General features: G+C 46.8%; 1 pseudogene; it reads right to left on the bottom strand.

Moving 5' to 3' along the window:
• LOC144103291 (uncharacterized) overlaps positions 1-10682 on the bottom strand; it is a 39032-nt pseudogene extending 28350 nt beyond the window's left edge.
• Positions 10683-18672: the final 7990 nt, after the last annotated feature.

The raw sequence follows: 18672 nt of genomic DNA on the forward strand, positions 1-18672 counted from the left end.
GTAGCTTTCAACAAAATGTGTATTACTGCAAAAGCTCATTAAATTAAACATCAAGGGACCATAAAAAATTTCATATTATCAAATGACACCCAACAAAACTGATAAGAACCACTTGTACCGGAGTATAGGTCGAAAGAGGGGACCGTCTCAGTTAATGCTGGCAGCTGGAATTCGTCTACCTATATGCTTTGTCATTTTGAAGAGCATTTAACTTAAATTACATGATTAATTGCATAGTCTATGCAGGATATATTTAGATTGAACGCGGGAATGCAAGCTATTTGCCCACATCCATCTGGCTTCATCAACGTTCTGAGTGGGCAGCCCATATACTGAACATGTATATATATGCCGGCACTTCACCCATGCGCTGATGCTCCATCGCTGTGGCACCCATGCAGCCGTTTTACATGTGATGTAGGATATGCAGCGACACTAATGTAAGTGGGGCTACATGTCCATAGGTGTCGCCGGGCAACGATCGCTTACATTACGCGTGATATTTCTGCACTGCAAACTCCAGAATAATCGACGCAGGACATACGAAGGCTACAGGCAGAAATAGACTCCTGTTTCCACACAGTGTCATCAGATTGATGCACTGCAAGCCCCCATCGCGGTTGTCCGCAGTTCACTGTCGTATAGCCCAGGTTCATGCACACACATTTTGCCACTGCATAGTCCACACTTAGCCCTTTTTTACCAGATATGTAGGCGGGGAAGATGTGGGAATGGCAGATATGTGCCCATGAACCGCCCACTTATTTTCTACGCAGTGCCTTTGTAGGCTGCAGGCGGGAATATTGTATGTTTGCCCAAACGCAGCTAGCCTCCTTGGATCCTTGAGGGTGCTACAGGGGGAGCCTCTATTGGGGTTTCCCGCACTTCACCATCATGTAACCCCATATTTTATGCAAATGAACTGCATGCAGCCCATGCTTAGCCCTTTCATACCCTGTTTAAGATACAGGTGGGGAAAATGCGGGAACGACAAATGTGCCCACGCCCAGTTCATGCGGGACCAACGTACATGTTGCCCAGAGAGCTCAAACTGCATGCCTACAACAATTCGCATCTGTGAAACCCATGGTTTAGCCCCTGTATTTTCCACACAGGACCCATGTAGGCTGAACGCGGGAATACTATCTATTTGCCCACTCAAAACCACCGTGGCTCTCTCAAGGTGCTGTACGGGAGCCCAACAGGTGCTGCCCGCACTGAACAATGACAGAGCCCGCACTGTTGCCCGCATTTATCTAGGTGGCATGCATCCAGCCTATGCTTAGCCCTTTCATACCCTGTTTAGGACAGAGGCGGGGAAGGTGCGGGAATGACAAATGTGCTCATGCCTAGCCCATGCCATACCGAGCAGCCGTCGAACGTCATACACCTTAGCTGACGTCGCGAGTTTTTTGATAGCACAAACTTTTTTCAGGATCTGGCTTTATGCCATGTCAACTAAGCACACAACCAAGAAATTTTATCTCGCTTACCGCAAAAGAACACTTTCTTTATTTAGCGTAACGCCCGCACTTGCGAGGTGATCTAAAGTTAGACGCTGGCGCTCGTCATGTTCAGCCTTGTCGCTGCCAAAAATGAGCACATCATCCTTCATGTTTATCACGCCTGGGATTCCTTCAAGTATCTGCGACATTTTATTCTGAAAGAACTCGGGTGCTGACGTTATCCCAAACGGCATTCTTTGAAAACAGTATCGCCCAACTGGCGTTTTGAACGTAGTTAAAAACTGGCTTTCGGGCGACAACTTAATTTGAAAGAAGCCAGAGTTTACGTCTAACTTAGAAAACACCGAGGCCCCACTTAAAAGACCGAGGCTATCATCAACTGTCGGCATGACATAGCGCTCGCGAAGCACAGGTTTGTTTAATTGCGTCAAGTGAACGCAAATACGGACTGCTCCAAATGGTTTGAGTACTGGCACAATTCCTGCACATCATTCTCTTGGTTCATCTACTTAGCGGATCACACCATCTCGCTCCATACGCTCGAGCCCCTCCTTAACTCGTTCACGCAAGGGTAAGGCTATGCGACGCCCAACATGAATTGCAAAAGGTATCGAGTTCGGCTTTAGTCTAATTTTGTATTCTTCTTTTATTGCTCCTAGACCACTGAAAAGCTGCGGGTAGGAAGCTTCGACGGCGTTTGCGCTACTGACCGAGTCTGCGAACTTAATAACTGCCAGAGCATCAAGCGCTGGGAGACCCAAAAGTACAGAGCGTAATGGTGAGACTACGTACACGATTTGCTGGACAGTGCTTTGTTTCCATTAGATAGTGGCATGAAACTTTCCCAAAACATTCAGTGGCTCATTAGACGGGCCTGTTAGGATTAGGTCGCACTTTTCTAACCTGGTAGGCAAACCGGAAAACGTTGAGGGCACAACGAAAACTTCGGCACCGAAATATACTTTAGCGAACACCGGTGTGCCGTTAATGACGACTTGTACATACCGAGAATTAGAGTAATCCCCACTCACCGCGCCAAAGAAATATGCCCTATTGTCCATATGGAGAGATGAAAGCTGTACCCTCTTTCCAGCACATGCAGTCTTTTTCCGACATACAGCTGCAAAGTGTCCGGAACCACCGCAGTAATTGCATTTCGCTGCTTTTGCTGAGCACGAGGCTCTGGCGTGCGCTCCTTGACCGCAGTTGGCGCGTCACCTGGGGGTGGCTGGTCGGTAGGACTGTGCTCTGAGGCGCCGACCTTGTATTCTATGTGAACAGTTCTTTGACGAGCTGCCCGAGTGCTGTCCTGAAGAATTCTTCCCGGGCAGCCCTTGCTTTCTGACCGCGCCAAGGTTGCTGGTTGCAGCTGCCAAGGGTTGAAGTTGAAGTTAAAGTTTATTTCTCGCTCTTAGTGGTACGGGTATCACTGGGAGAGAGAGGACACAGGGAAAAAGCTGCTTGAATACTGCTTGAGAGGCACCCTACTCCCACATTTCAGAGGCAGCGTATTGCCTCAGTTTTTCACAAGACAGCTACAGGTGAGGCAGTCCAAACAAAAACTAAAGTATCAACATGAATTAAATACAATTCAACATTTAACCTCACAATCAAAACAAAAAAACAACAAAAACACTCAAAACAGAAGCACCACATCATCGAAGTGTACAACGTAAGCAGAATTTACCCGCGTTATAAACTTATTTACAGTTCAGAGCAAGTTCAAGCTAGATGTCTTCAGAAAGGTGCAAAATGCCTTGTAGGCTCTTCACTATGATATCTCTTAGCGATATGTTGTTATTTCCTATAATGTTCAGGTATATTCACAGAATAAAAGTCAATGATTGCATACCGTATTTGGTGCGACAAAGAGGCAATCACCAAGGAAAATGAGAGCAGGTATCATGCACTGTTACATAGCGAGATATTTTTAGAAGCGACAGAATGGTTTCATTGTTAGTAATAACCACAGTTTTGTACATTGATAGTAGTCTGAAAGGAAACAAAGAAGCGATCTTTAGAATGCCAAATTTAATTAAGTATCGATGCGTGTGGGTATACCACGATACGTTTGCTATGAGTCTAATTGCCAGCTTTTGTGCTGTTATTAGTTTGGATATGTTGTGCTGGGTCGTCGTTCTCCAAACTGTGAGACAGTATGTCCCTGATAGGAGAAAGAATGTTTGATAAATCAGGACCTTTACTTGAGATTGAAGTGTGTCCATATGTTTGAAAATCAGACCGTTCAAGCGATTTAGTTGTTTCCGAACATGATTGACCTGCTCGTACCAGGTGAGACACTCTGAGCAGATCTGAGTTGCTCGGATGAATCAGCGATAAGTTCCGCCGTCAGCAACGTTAAATCCGCCTCGTGCGGTAGCCCATTTGTGGCCCTTTATGGAACCAAAGCGGTGGCCTTGTGGTAGAGCATCCGCCTCGCATTCGGGAGGTGCTGGGCTCGATCCCCAGTGCCGCCGGGCACAAACCGGTTTTTAATGCGTACAGGATTTCCCCCGGCCTGGTGCTCCGCTCTTCTGGGTGAGATGCTTGTAAAAGGGTCTTGACCTGAGAGCTGAGACACTCTGAGGGCAGGTTTGCTTTTGTGCGGTTGATATTGTTCGGGGTGGTTTGGATATGCCAGCATTCCAGAAGGAGCCTCTTCTGGTAATTTGTTTCGGTCCCGAAGAGGCGGGTTTCTTCAAAGTTGATTCCATGGTCGGAGTCCTCGGAATGTTCGGCTACTGGATTGCGCTCTCTTGCGAATTTGCGGACGTTGTTGTTATGTTGCCGAATTCTTTATTTGAAATTTTTGGTTTCGCCGATGTGGCTTGCGTCGCAGTCCGCGCATGGAATTGGGTAGACAATGCCTTGGGCTCTTTCTCTCGGCGGCCAGTCTTTGGGAACAAATAGGCAAAGCGCAACAGTGTTTGTGGGCTTGTGCGCAACCTGGAGACCCGATTTTTTTCAGGATTCGGGCGATGGTTTCGCTGACACCTCCGACATAGAGTGATGTATTTTGGTGGTGGCGTTGGTCTTTGTGCGTTGATTTCTTTGCGAATGTTGTGTTTTTCACATCCAGAGGCTTTTTAATGAAGTCTTTTGGGGAGCCGTTCATGATGAGTTCTTTTAATATCGTGCGTTGTTCTTTTTTTCTGCCAAGTTCTGTGCTGCAGTGTGTCTCAACTCTTCTGAACAGCGTCTTCACCACTGATGCTTTATGCACTGTCGGGTGGTTCGAAGAGATGTGGAGATACCGCCCTGAGTGGGTTGGTTTGCGGCATACGGAGAATTGAAGGGTAATGTCTTTACGGGACACGAGGACATCCAAAAACGGCAGGGAGTTTTCTTGTTCCACCTCTAGCGTGAATTGAATGTCAGGTTTAGTGGAGTTTAAATGAGGAAGGAAACTTCGAGTCTCACATTTTTTGATGACGGCGAAGCAGTCGTCGACATACCTGAGGACAATCTTTGGTTTCGGGTGGAATGAGTTGAGGGCTCGTTGTTCGACGTGTTCTAATGTTAAATTGGCCATGACGACACAGATGGATATCCCATTGGTGTTCCTTTCACTTGTCGGTAAAATTCCTTGTTTGACGAGAAGTATGTGTTTGATAGGCACAACTCCAGGAGGCGGCACGCATCATTTACACTCAGCGGGGTTCGTGCGCTGAGTGTGTCGTCGCGTTGTAGGGCGTAGCGGCCACCGCAAGCTTCACGGAGATGTTTGTGAAAAGGGATACAACGTCGAAGGAGACAAGGCATTTGTCGACCTCAAGGGTGGCTTGGGACACCAGTTCGATGAAGTGACCGGAATGACGGAAATGGGTCGCTGTTTTTCCTGCGATTGGGGATAGTAGTTTGTGAAGGTATTCTGACAACGAGCGAAGAGGGGAACAGAGGAAGTCGACAATCGGGCGCAAAGGGATCCCCGGTTTGTGGACTTTGGGCAGGCCGTACGGTATGCTGCAGCCGATCCGTTGGTGCATAACAACTGAAGGTAGAGGTTTCGGAAGGTGGGTTGTTTTTCGAATACTTCTTTCAATGTTTTGTTTAGCCTTGCTTGGGAAGTTGTTGTGGGGTCCTTCTTCAATGTTGGATATTCTTGACTGCTGAGTAAGGTGGATATTTTCTCTTCGTAGTCCCGACTGTCCAGAACGACTGTTCTGTTGCCCTTGTCCGCTGGGAGGATCACTATGTTGGTGTCTGTCTTGAGGTCTTGCAGGGCTTGCCTTTCGTCCGGATTTAGGTTTGATTCTTTTTGGTGTGCTTGCACTGAATTGAGTACACCTATTGTTTTGAGCCTGACCTCTTCTCGTACACGAGGTTCCAGTTGCCGGATACCGACTTCAAGCGCAGATACGTTTGCTGAAAGGACGGGTCTGTAAACCTGGCAGTTGAATTTGTGTCCCTTGGCTAGGATTGACGTTTCGGCGGTTGTGAGTTTCCTGGAGAAGTTGGCGACCAGGTCAGAATGGTCGGGTGGGGGTTGTTCGTGCCGGCGTTGAAGTTTCAACAACTTCTCTGTCTGCTTGGTGCAGTATTTGTCGGCTTCTGATGATGCGGTTTCTTTGGCAAATGCCTCGATAGACGTCACTAGGTTGGGCATCTCGTGCTCGAGTTGTCGGCGGGCGAAGAAGTAGTCGATTTCTTTTTCCTAATCACGCTACGGCACTCATGTATCCATGCCGTCACTAGGTGCTGTTCCGCCTTGATGATGTTTCGTCCTTCCGGTGTGGCGACCAGGCGTCGTAGTCGTAGGCTCTGGTGTACAACCTTAGTTTCCTTGCATTTCTTCTCAAATTCCAGGTGTGTCTTGAACCCCGAGATGCCTTGCATGGTCTTGATGTATTTCTTGGCAAGCTGCATAGCTTCTAGCACGAATTCTGCACGGATAGATTGAAAACTGAACATTTTGACAGATTTTCCTGTCTGGTAGGGTTGGTTGGTTGGCTGGTTGGTTGGGTTTTCCTGTCTCGGAATTCGGCAACATAAGAACGACGTCCACAAATTCGCAAGAGAGCGCAATCCAGTAGCCGAACATTCCGAGGACTTCGATCATGGAATGAACTTTGAAAAAGCCCGCCTCCTCGGGACCGAAACAAATTACCACAAGAGGTTCCTTCTGGAATCCTGGCATATCCAAACCACCCCGAACAATATCAACCGCACAAAAGGAAACATGCCCCCAGTATATGCCCAGGGACTTCGCTCTTCAACGCAACGAAAAAAAAGTCGCCATTCAGCACCTTTCTGCAGTGCGCCAGCGTGACTAACAGCCTACACCCCATTGCCCCTTCCCGTGCCTTTCGCGACACTGCTGTCGTTCTTTTCACCCCCACCCCCTCCATTCTATACTTTAAAGACGCTAGCTACTGCCCTCAGTCACCCCTGATGAAGGAGCCGAGTCGTCTTCGAAACGTTGGGTTAAAGTTAAAATTTTGGTTGGAGATGTGCAGTTGATTATAAGTCTTCAAACCCAACGAGACAGGCAAATCTGTCAAAATGTTTAGTTTTCAATCTATCCCTGCAGACTTCGGGCTAGAAGCGATGCAGCTTGCAAGAATTACATCAAGACCATGCAAGGCTTCTCGGGGTTCAAGACACGTCTGGAATTTGCCAAGAAATGCAAGGAAACCAAGGTTGTACACCAAAGCCTACGACTACGACGCCTGGTCGCCACACCGGAAGGACGAAACATCATCAACAAGGCGGAACAGCACCTAGAGACGGCACGCATACATGAGTGCCATAGCGTGATTAGGAAGAAAGAAATCGACGCCTTCTTCGCACGCCGACAACTCGAGCACAAGATGTCCAACCTAGTGACGTCTATCGAGGCATCTGTCATAGAAACCGCATCATCAGAAGCCGACAAACACCGCACCAAGCCGACCGAGAAGTTGGCGAAACTTCAACGTCGGCCCGTACAACCCCCACAGGACCATTCTGACCTGGTCTCCAACTTCTCCTCCAGGAAGCTCACAACCGCCGAAACAGCAATCCTAGCCAAGGGACACAAACTCAACCTCCAGGTTAACAGACCCCCCCCCCCCTTCCAGCAATCGTATCTGAGCTTGAAGTCGGTATCAGGCAACTGGAACCTGGTGTACGAGAAGAGGTCAGGCTCAAAACAATAGGCGTACTCAATTCAGTGCAAGCACACCGAAAAGAATCAAACCTAAATCCGGACGAAAGGCAAGCCCTGCAGGACCTCAAGACAGACACCAACATAGTGATCCTCCCAGTGGACAAGGGAAACACAACAGTCGCTCTGGACAGACGGGACTACGAAGAGAAAATATCCACCTTGCTCAGCAGTCAAGAATATGGAAAATTGAAGAAGGACCCCACAACCACTACCCAAGCAAGGCTAAACAAAACATTGAAAGAAGTATACGAAAAACACCCCACCTTTCGAAACCTCTACCTTCAGTTATTGAGCACCAACGGATCGGCTCCAGCATTCTAGGGCCTGCCCAAAGTCCACAAACCGGGTATCCCTTTGCGCCCGATTGTCGACTTCCGGTGTTTCCCTCTTCGCTCGTTATCTGAATACCTTCACAAACTAATACCCCAATCGCAGGAAAAACAGCGACCCATATCCGCCATTCCAGTCGTTTCATCGAACTGGTGTCCCAAGCCGCCCTTGAGGCTTACGAATGTCTTGTCTCCTTCGACGTGGTGTCCCTTTTTACAAACATCCCCGCGAAGCTTGCGGTGGCCGCTACGCCCTACAACGCGACGACACATTCAGCGCACGAACCCCGCTGAGTGTAAATGATGTGGGCTGCCTCCTGGAGTTGTGCCTATCAAACACATACTTCTCGTCAAACGGGGAATTTTACCGACAAGTGAAAGGAACACCAATGGGAGCATCCATCTCTGTCGTCATGGCCAATTTCACAATGGAACACGCCGAACAACGAGTCCTCAACTCATTCCACCTGAAACCAAAGATTTTCCTCAGGTATGTTGACGACTGATCAAAAAATCTGAGACTCAAAATTTCCTTCGTCATTTAAACTTCGTAGAAGCTGACATTCAGTTCACCCTAGAGGTGGAACAAGAAAACTCCCTGCCGTTTTTGGACGTCCTCGTGTCCCGAAACGACAATACCCTTCAATTCTCCATAGACTGCAAACGATCCCACTCAGGCCGGTATCTCCACTTCTTCTCGAACCACCCGAAAATCCATAAAGCATCAGTGGTGAAGACGCTGTTCAGAAGAGTTGAGACACACTGCAGCAGAGAACTTGACAGAAAAAAGAACAACGCACGATATTCAAAGAACTCATCATGAACGGCTACCCAAAAGACTTTATTCAAAAAACCATTCGACGTCAAAAACACAACATTCGTCAAGAAATCAACGCACAAAGACAAACGCCACCCCCAAAATATGTCACTCTACCTTATATCGGTGTCAGCGAAACCATCGCCCGAATCCTGAACAAATCGGGTCTCCAGGTTGCGCACAAGCCCACAAACATGGTTGCGCTTTGCCTACCTGTTCCCAAAGACTGGCCGCCGAGAGAAAGAGCCCAAGGCATTGTCTACCAAATTCCATGCGCCGACTGCGACACAAGTTACATCGGCGAAACCAAAAATTTCAAAGAAAGAAATCGGCAACATAAGAACGACGTCCGCAAATTCGCAAGAGAGCGCAATCCAGTGGCCGAACATTCCGAGGACTGTGACCATAAAATCAACTTTGAAGAAACCCGCCTCCTCCGAACCGAAAGAAATTACCACAAGAGGCTCCTTCTGGAATCCTGGCATATCCAAACCACCCCGAACAATATCAACCGCACAAAAGGAAACCTGCCCCCAGTATATGCCCACGGACTTCGCTCTTCAACGCAACGAAAAAAAGTCGCCTTTCAGCACCTCCCTGCAGTGCGCCAGCGTGACTAACAGCCTAAACCCCACTCCCCCTTCCCGTGCCTTTCGGGACACAGCTGTCTTTCTTTTCACCCCCACCCCCTTCCCTCCATACTTAACAGACGCTAACTACTGCCCTCAGTCACCCCTGATGAAGGAGCCGAGTCGGCTTCGAAACGTTGGGTTAAAGTTAAAATTTTGGTTGGAGATGTGCAGTTGATTATAAGTCTTCAAACCCAACGAGACAGGCAAATCTGTCAAAATGTTTAGTTTTCAACGTTGTAATTGCGAGTTAATGAAGCAGCAAGTAAGTCAGTAATAAACTTGAAAGGTTTTATGCGGAATCCATCTTTTTCCTCTTTAGTGCTACATTTTATGTTACTAAAAACTGCTACGACTTCTGCTTCACTTGTGGGGAAAAGGAATATAAACTCAGCAACAGTTGGTGTTCGCAAAGCGTAACCTGTAATCGGTGCGGTGGAAGCCAGCATTCTTTTTGTGATGCTCGAAAAATGTTTATTTAATGCATTTGAGAGATCTTCTCCGCTAATGACTATGCCGTCTTTCATTACTGAGGTGACAGCAGGTTTGGGATTCCGGATTAATAATTTATAATGTTGGCACCATTTCGCGCTCATATTTTTATCAGACATAGAGGAGAAAACGCTGTTACAGTAATTAAACTTCACGGATTTCAGCTCTCAGTTAAGAGAATTCCGGTATTTTTTACATTTCTGGAGCTTTGAATAAATTTTTCTAGCTTTGTTTGATTTCTTTGTTGATAGCTTTGTTTCTTTCATTGGGCGGTCTCCTTTAATCGCGCTTTTGCCAAAGCGCTGGCTAGAGTCAAATTCGCATTTATTTGAAGCGGCTCAGAGAGCTTGGCATCTTTGAGGCCGTCCACGAACCTGTCGCGGATCATGCGCTTTTTTCCTTGCAGTTGCACCGGTCCGCCAGCTTGTGCAACGCAGTAACGAACTGGTCGACTGACTCTCCAGGTTCTTGAATGCGACGGTGAAAGCATGCGCTCTCATAAACAAGGTTCCTTGCGGCGACGAAGTTATTGTCGAACTTCATTCTGACGAGTTCGTATTGCTTCTGTTCTTCGGGAAATGCAGAATTCGAGAAGATTTCTCTTGCTTGCCTACCCATCGTATAAAGCAGAGTACGGACCTGCGCTTCTTCACTCCGCTCATTTTGGCCCGAAGGGAAGCGGTAGTCATCAAAGAGGTGAATCCCAGAAGGCCATTCGTTCACCCGGTCGAAGCCAAACCTTGGCAGAGCTGGAATCGCGAACATGCTGTGAAAGGGCTTGACTGCGTTTTCTTCTGACATGGCGCCGGTTGACGATGTTAAGGCAACGCCCCTCGAATGCCAGAGAACCCCACTTCTGACACCATGTGTTGCGGCCCCTGCCGGACACCGAGTGCAGCCGGGCAGCGGGCAGGAAGGAACTGAGCCTGACTGCTATGCCGGGCACGATAACAACAACAATCTTTATTTCATGCAAGCAGCATATCTATATCGAAAGCACTCATGCGACAAGTGACGTCACGGACAGACAACGTTTCAGACATCAGGGCGAAAGCGCCCGATAACGCAGGCACATGACACGCGGCATAGGCGCTATCAGCACAGCGCTCAAGCCTATGGCGCTCCGCTCAAGGAACAGAACAAATGATTTGGCTCTCCTGCTACAATCTTACGCATCCCTAGAACATGGACAAGGGGCGGTAATCATATGTGACTCGTCGCTGCAAGAAAACTGCTTGCAGTCTGCATAGGAATTAACAGCGATAAAGAGGACTAGGATTTGTTGTCCATATGCACTGGATGTGTCAGATTGGCCGCAGACGGGCGAAAATATTTCCTCCATGTCATGAACGGAGCGTGCCATGTTCGAACGGCGAGAGTTCGACAGCGCGAGCGCAACACCAACCGCGAATACAGCTAAGCCGAGGCAGAGCGTCACAGCACACCAGCTTTTTCTCCTCCTCCAGTGAACAATCAATGCAGACATTACGCGACAAGCACGCAAAAAGAGCGAAGGGACAGTTGCGAGAACACCACGTACAGTCTAACACCTTAATTGGCCTTATGATTGCGGGTAGTGAAGATTATACTCTTTGAGCGCTTATTCTCTAACATTGCAGCACATGATTTCTCTAACACTTTAATTGGCCATATGATGGCGGGTGGTGAAGCTTACACCCTTTCAACGTTTATTCCCTGCAGGGGGGCGTCTGCAGCTTGCAGGCGTTGGTGAGTGGCGACACCACGGGTTCCCGAGCATCCGCCGGCACATCCCCTCAAGGGGATGATGGTGAACAGTGCATCACCACGGACCCGAGCACCCGCGCCTAGCCGTGTGGGGCATCGCCGTGTCCGGGGAAAAGGGGATCCTGGTAGTTGAGCCGATGCCGAGCGTTTGGACTTTTAAGGCCCCTCGGCGGAGCCAACACACCACTTTGGCCCAAGCTTCCTGTAAACGGCACCTCCGACCTGACCCGACCAGGGGAAATCGGCAGTCACCTTTTCCTGTCCTCTCCTCCGTTTTTCACTTTCCTATCTCTTTCTCACAACTCTCCTGTCTCCTACTCACTTCTTGGTTTTTCCTTTTTTCTTGGTGGCGCGGGTTAACCTTGTGGGACCAACTACCCTGAGTTGTGTCATATTTGTACAGCTGTACAGCTGTCGTGAACAGGACTTGCTTTCAAGTTCCTGTCCCGTCCCCTTGTTGGACTCTGTGGTGGGTGGCTGGCACCATGAATGAAAAACTAATTTTTTATGGCTCCCTCTTATCCAAACCTGATCGCTCTCTAAAAAGAGGGCGGAACGAAGCAGCTGATTTTTTCTCCAAAAAGAGACAAACATATTCAAAGTTCCACGTAATCTACAGTGAAAGTGACGGAATACAGGCAAGAATAATATCCCATTCCTTGTGTCAAAATGCTTAACCGACACCTTGGGCTCTGGCTACAAGGTCTCAAAAATGTGCAGCGGCGACTCCCTTCTTGAACTGCGCGACAGTATCCAGTGTTCCAAACTATCAAAAACTGCGCCTATAGGGGACATCTCTGTCTCTGCAACACCCCATCGATCTCTAGACACAGCCCGAGGTGTAATCTCTGAATCTGACTTTATCCATCTCACAGAAGCCTAAATGCTTGAAGGGCTCACCGACCAGAATGTAATTGACGTTCACTGAATCAAAATCCGCAATAATAACAAAGAAATAAATTCTAAACACATTTTCCTCACATTTAACACCAGTACCTTCCCAGAAACGATGGAAGTTGGATACATGAAAGTCAACGTCAGACATTATATACCCAATCCCCGCCGATGTTTCAACTCTCGAAAGTTTGGCCACGGCTTACAAAGTTGTTGCGGCCGCAAAACCTGCGCGAAATGCGACTCGAAAGACCACCATTCTGAGGAATGTGACGCAGCACTGCGCTGCACAAACTGCGAAGGAGACCATGCTGCGTACTCCAGGGCATGTCCGTCCTGGAAAAAAGAAAAAGAAATAATTACCATAAAGACAAAAGAAAACATTTCATTCAAAGAAGCAAGGAGGCGTTTTTTGCTTACCAACACATTCTCTTTCACAGAAAAACCCAGCTTCGCTGATGTGGTGCGCGGGGGCGTAGCACCACAAAGCGCTACGGCACCTGCCGAGGCCGCTTTCACAGAGCCTATGGCAGGGCCATCCACGCCCCAGGCAGGGACAGCGAAGGCTGCTCTGCCACCCTCAAAGCAGGGAGCGCCGGTCCATGAGTCGGCATCCCGCAGGACCTCCCTCCGTCGGGAGAGGCCTGAAACTAGCACAACCGCGGCCCCTCCGCGGTCCCCCAGCACCTCGGTTGAGGTGATGGATACAACACCCACTCCGCCTCCATTACAGAGGCGGAATAGCTCTCTTGAGCGGAAAAGAGACAGGCCCCTCATAACGGGCCCACAACATAAGTAAACCTCGCTTCGTTTCCTCTCAAAAACTTAAACCTGGCTTTTTTAGTTCAGTGGAACTGTAGATGCCTGTTGAGGAATTACAGTCACATAACAGATATCTTAAGGTCAATGTTGCCCGTAGCAATATGTCTTCAGGAAACCATTCTTGGTCCACAACTTATGAATATCCTGAGACATTACAAAACATTTAGATGCGATCGCGAGCAGGCAAGTCGACTCTCGGGAGGCGTCGCAATTGTCGTCCAAAGCGGCGTCTCTGCTCAAGAAGTCAAACTTAACGCAAAACTTGAGGCGGTTGCAGTTAGAGTCGTTGCCTACAAAACAATAACAGCATGTTCTGTATACCTTCCCCCGCACATCACATTAATAATCGAAGATTTAGAAGGCCTGATTGATCAACTGCCGGAGCCATATCTGGTAGTTGACGATTTTAACGCTCACTCCCCATTTTGGGGAAGCGAACGATGAGACTCAAGGGGACAAATAATCGAAGATTTCATCCTCTCAAATATTATGTCTTTTAAATACGGGAAAAGCCACTTATTGTTGCCCAAGCTCGGCAAAAATGGGCTTCCTCAATTTAGCTTTCGCATTACCATCGCTTTTCAACGATTTTAAATGGGATGTTTTAAATGACCCTCTGGGAAGTGATCACCTAACTACTATCATCAGCCTCTCATCGTCTACTCCAGTCATCCCCACAAGACCACGGCGCTGGAAAGTTCACCTCGGCGACTGGTCACTTTTTACAGCAAGTGCCACACTAAAAAAAGAATTTTGTGAAGACCTCAGCATAGACGAAATTAATTAAAAGTTTACTACATGCATAATATCGGCCGTTACACTAGCCATACCCCCAAAAAAGGACACGTACACAAAAAAACATAAAGTATGGTGGACACAAGAATGCACATTGGCAAAAAAACAACAAAATAAAGCTTGGGGCTCTCTGCGTCGGTATCTCACAGCGGAGAACTTGATTGCCTATCAGAGGGCCAAGACCAGAGCGCGATTTGTTCAAAGAAATGCCGAGAAATCGTCGTGGCAGAATTATGTATCCTCAATAAACAGCTCAATAACCTAAAAAATGTGGGAAAAGGTTCTTAGATTCAGTAGTGACCATACCCTTTTCACACTTCATCTACTGACTACACCCGGGACGCAAAAATTATTCGAAGAACAGGCCAACATACTGGGTGAGCATTTTGCTGAAGTTTCCAGTTCGTCAAATTACACAAATACGTTCCAGAAGTAGAAAGCAATAGCAGAAAAACAAAAACTTCCATTTCTAGCAGGTATGCACGAGGACTACAATCAACCCACCACACTCCAGGAATTGAATAGGGTAGTATATTCTGGTAAAAAGACAGCACCAGGCCTAGATAATGTGCATTACACTATGCTTGCCCATCTCTCTGAGGCTGCCGTGCTGGCATTGTTGAAATTCTTTAACAAAATAGAGACAACTGGGTATATACCTGAGGAGTGGAAGAAAGCAATAATGGTACCTTTTCTGAAACCCGGAAAATCACCAACAAGTCCTAACAATTACAGACCGATAACCCTCACCAGCTGCATTGCTAAATCTTTCGAAAGCATTATAAACATTAGACTGACCTTCACACTTGAATCTCGTCGACTCTTAGATGTACATAAATGTGGATTTAAAAAAGCATGCTCGACCACTGATCACCTTGTACGCCTAGAAAACACCATCCGGGAGGCGTTCCTCCACAAACAGGACTGTATCGGGGTCTTCTTCGATTTGGAGAAGGCCTATGACACCACGTGGAACTTCGGCCTCCTCCATGACCTAGCAGAGCTAGGGATCCGTGGCAGGACGCTGAACTTCTTGAACGACTTCCTGACTAACCGCACATTCAGAGTCCGTCTAGGAGCAGCTCTGTCAACGACATTCACCCAAGAGAATGGCGTACCCCAGGGATGGATTTTAAGTACGACACTCTTCATAGTAAAAATGAATTCTTTAGCCAAAGTAATACCCAAGACCATAATGTATTCAGTTTATGTAGATGACCTTAAGATAGCATACACTTCTTCCAGCATACTGTCCTGCGAGAGATAAATAAAAATCACACTAAATAAACTGGTGTCTTGGGCAGAGAAAAATGGATTCAAGTTCTCACCTCAAAAAACAGTAGCTGTTCTGTTCTCATTACGACGAGGCCTACAGGTCGATCCCAACCTGTGCATGAATCAAACCTCACTGCCAATCAAACAATTAACATAAATCTTTATGCGTCCCTTTTGACAAGAAACTTACATTTATACCACACATTAACGACCTTAAAAAGAAAGCATCCCAAGCCCTCAATGTATTAAAGGTACTCTCGCGAAAACGGTGGGGGTCCGATACAGCATGCCTATTACAAATATATCGCTCTTTGGTGCGCTCCAAGCTGGACTACGGGTGCATAGTATACAGTTCAGCAAGATCATCCCACTTGAAACGACTGGACCCTGTTCATAATCTTGGTCTGCGCCTATCAACTGGAGCATATAGAACATCTTCATTAAATAGTCTTTATGTTGAAGCTAATTAACCCAGACTAGAGGATTGAAGAGTCACACTTACATGCACGTACATCCTAAAAACCCGTTCTCTTCCTAAACATCTCTGCTACCCCACTGTTACCAAGTGCCCATCTAGAAGATTATTCAATAATAAACCACATTTTATCAGGTCACTAATAATGCGCTTTGAAGATAAATGTGAAGAGTTAGCAGTGCTGGAAGCCCTACCGAATATTCCAGAAAGACATGAATATCTGCCACCATGGTACAGCCTCCCTTCGGTGCGTGACTTCACATTGACAAACGTAAACAAAAAGGAAATGCCACACGAGCACATACTGCAAGAGTTCTTTGGACTACAAGAAAAATATGACACCAACACTGAATTTTACACTAATGGCTCAAAAACAGAAAGTCATGTCGGAAATGCAGTAATTCCAGCAAAAAAACGAAAAATGATACAATTGCAACAGTATTCATCGGTATTTACTGCAGAGCATCATGCCATCGTTGTATCTGTAGAACAAATAGTAAAAGAAAACATAAAAAATAGCATCATTTACACCGATTCACTGAGTATGCTCAAAGCGCTGCACTCTACAAATGCTGCTGAATAGGAAAATTCCTACATAAAATAGTTAAAATCACAAAGCAAAAACATAACATTGTATTCTGCTGGGTCCCTAGCCTTGTTGGAATTTTAGGTGATGAGAGAGCAGATGCTTGCGCAGCACAAGCTCGAATTCGTCATATAAAACAAGATAACATACCTCAGAGGGATTTTTTTTAATTATTGTGCAGTAAACTCAGGAATAAGTGGCAGGTTGCATGGGACGAACAGACAAACAACAAATTACATTCTATAAAGCCCGTTGAGGGAGAATGGAGATGATGAAAACATCAGGAACGTTTCACAGAAGTTATTTTGTGTCGACTACGCATTGGACACACACACACACCTTACACACAACTTCTTACTGGCAAAAAAAAAGACAAACCTCTCTGCGATATGTGTGGCAATGAACTCACGCCAAACCATATTTTATTTTATGCACAAAAATTGGAACAACTGAGGAAAAAATATTTCACAACATTCTACAATGAATACGTCCCACTACACCCCATGTTACTTTTGGGTGATCAAGCACTGACTTATTTTTCAAGCATTTTTATGTTCCTCAGAGAAGCCAATGTTTTAAACAAATTTTAGATATAAAAAGCCTAACCTTTCACAAAAGATCTAACCGTGTGTTTGGCGCATCATTGCCTCAGTTGCTTTTGCGCCAATAAAATAAATATAACTAACTAACTTTCAGCCCTTATTCCCTAGCATTATGGCCCGTGACTTCTACGTCTCGTGTTTTTGAGTGCCGCAAGCGTTGCTGTAATAATTCGAACGTACTGCACAGGAGCTTCTGAAATACTTAGCCAAAGGGTCAGTAAGATATCCCAGCTGCTGCAGCACCGCAGCTTCATTTCCAGCGTTACGTGCATGGAGGCGCCGAATTCATTCATTAACACACAGCTTAGGGAAGAGCACTGCAACATTGCAGCGAACAAGAATTCTTCCAGGACAAAAGCGAACATGCCGGTCGCTGACCAAGTTCATATGTTGCCAATGTTCAGGAACTAAAAAGGAAATTGAAGAAAACTGCACTTCAGAAGTCCGGCAGATGCCTCAAAGAGTCGCTACAGAGCTCATGTAAAGGTAAACGCGCGGTATTATACGCCACGAAGCCGAAAAGTACAGAAAAGCACACGCAGGTTCCACTAAATATGGCCGCCAGGACAGTGTCTTACTTTCCGTAAAACTGCACTTTTCCGTAAAGTAACACACCATGCTGGGGGCCACGCTCTCTACCGCCGCGGAATTCAAAGAGCGAAAAGGATAGGCACACGGCGCACTAGCTTTTTCCCAGCTTCGTTATCAACGAGAGCAAGAAAAGGAGAGGATCTCACGCCCTCTCAGCGCGCACCCTACAAGCCGGCGCGCACCGAGGAGCCCCAGCGACGGCAGCGCCGCGACATCGAAGACAATCGCTCCTCGCTCGGTCGGAGCGGCCCGGGAAATTTTGACCAACCCTGTACACGTCCAAAGTGCGCTTATCAATACCCTAAGGGTGATAAAACAAGTACTACTTTTTCTGAACTTCAGCCACTCCAGGTCGGAAACAGGGATGATTACTGCCGTTGCACAAGCAATTGAGTCGAGTGGGCCACGAGTACCAGTATGTCTTATAATTTAATTGCACGAATTTGCACGAAATTTCACTGCCCGTTGCTTTGGATTCAGTATGGGTGCAAAACAGCCTACTTCAATCGGAGACCTTGCTAAGATCTTAAATGAGCTTACGGCTAATGTTGCAAAGCTGGGAGATGATGTTAAAGAAGTTAAAACATCCGCTTCAAATTTTTGAGTGACATAGCTGATGCCATTCAAACTAGCCTTACCGAAGTCTCCGCAGATCTAAAGGATCGATCTACGGAAGGATCACGTTACCCTGAAAAGAGAAAATGAAGAACTGAAGGAGGAATTAGCCGACACTAGAGCAGACCTCATTGTGCTGAAACAGTACTGCAGACAAAACAACATTCAAATTAAAAGACTGCCACACATCTGTTCGGAATGTCTTGATGACACTGTCCAACTTAATGGGGAGAAACTAGGAACTACGATTCAAACTTCTCAAATTGATGTACGCTGGTCCCCCACAAAAAAAGGAAAACCAAACGTTGCCGCCAGGTTCTGCAGTCGCTCTACTCAAAACAAGGTGCTCCAGGCAGCGAAAAAGAAAAGACTAATTACAGGAGATTTTGG

The sequence above is a fragment of the Amblyomma americanum genome, chromosome 9 (assembly GCF_052857255.1).
Source record: "Amblyomma americanum isolate KBUSLIRL-KWMA chromosome 9, ASM5285725v1, whole genome shotgun sequence".
Taxonomy (NCBI): Eukaryota; Metazoa; Arthropoda; class Arachnida; order Ixodida; family Ixodidae; genus Amblyomma; species Amblyomma americanum.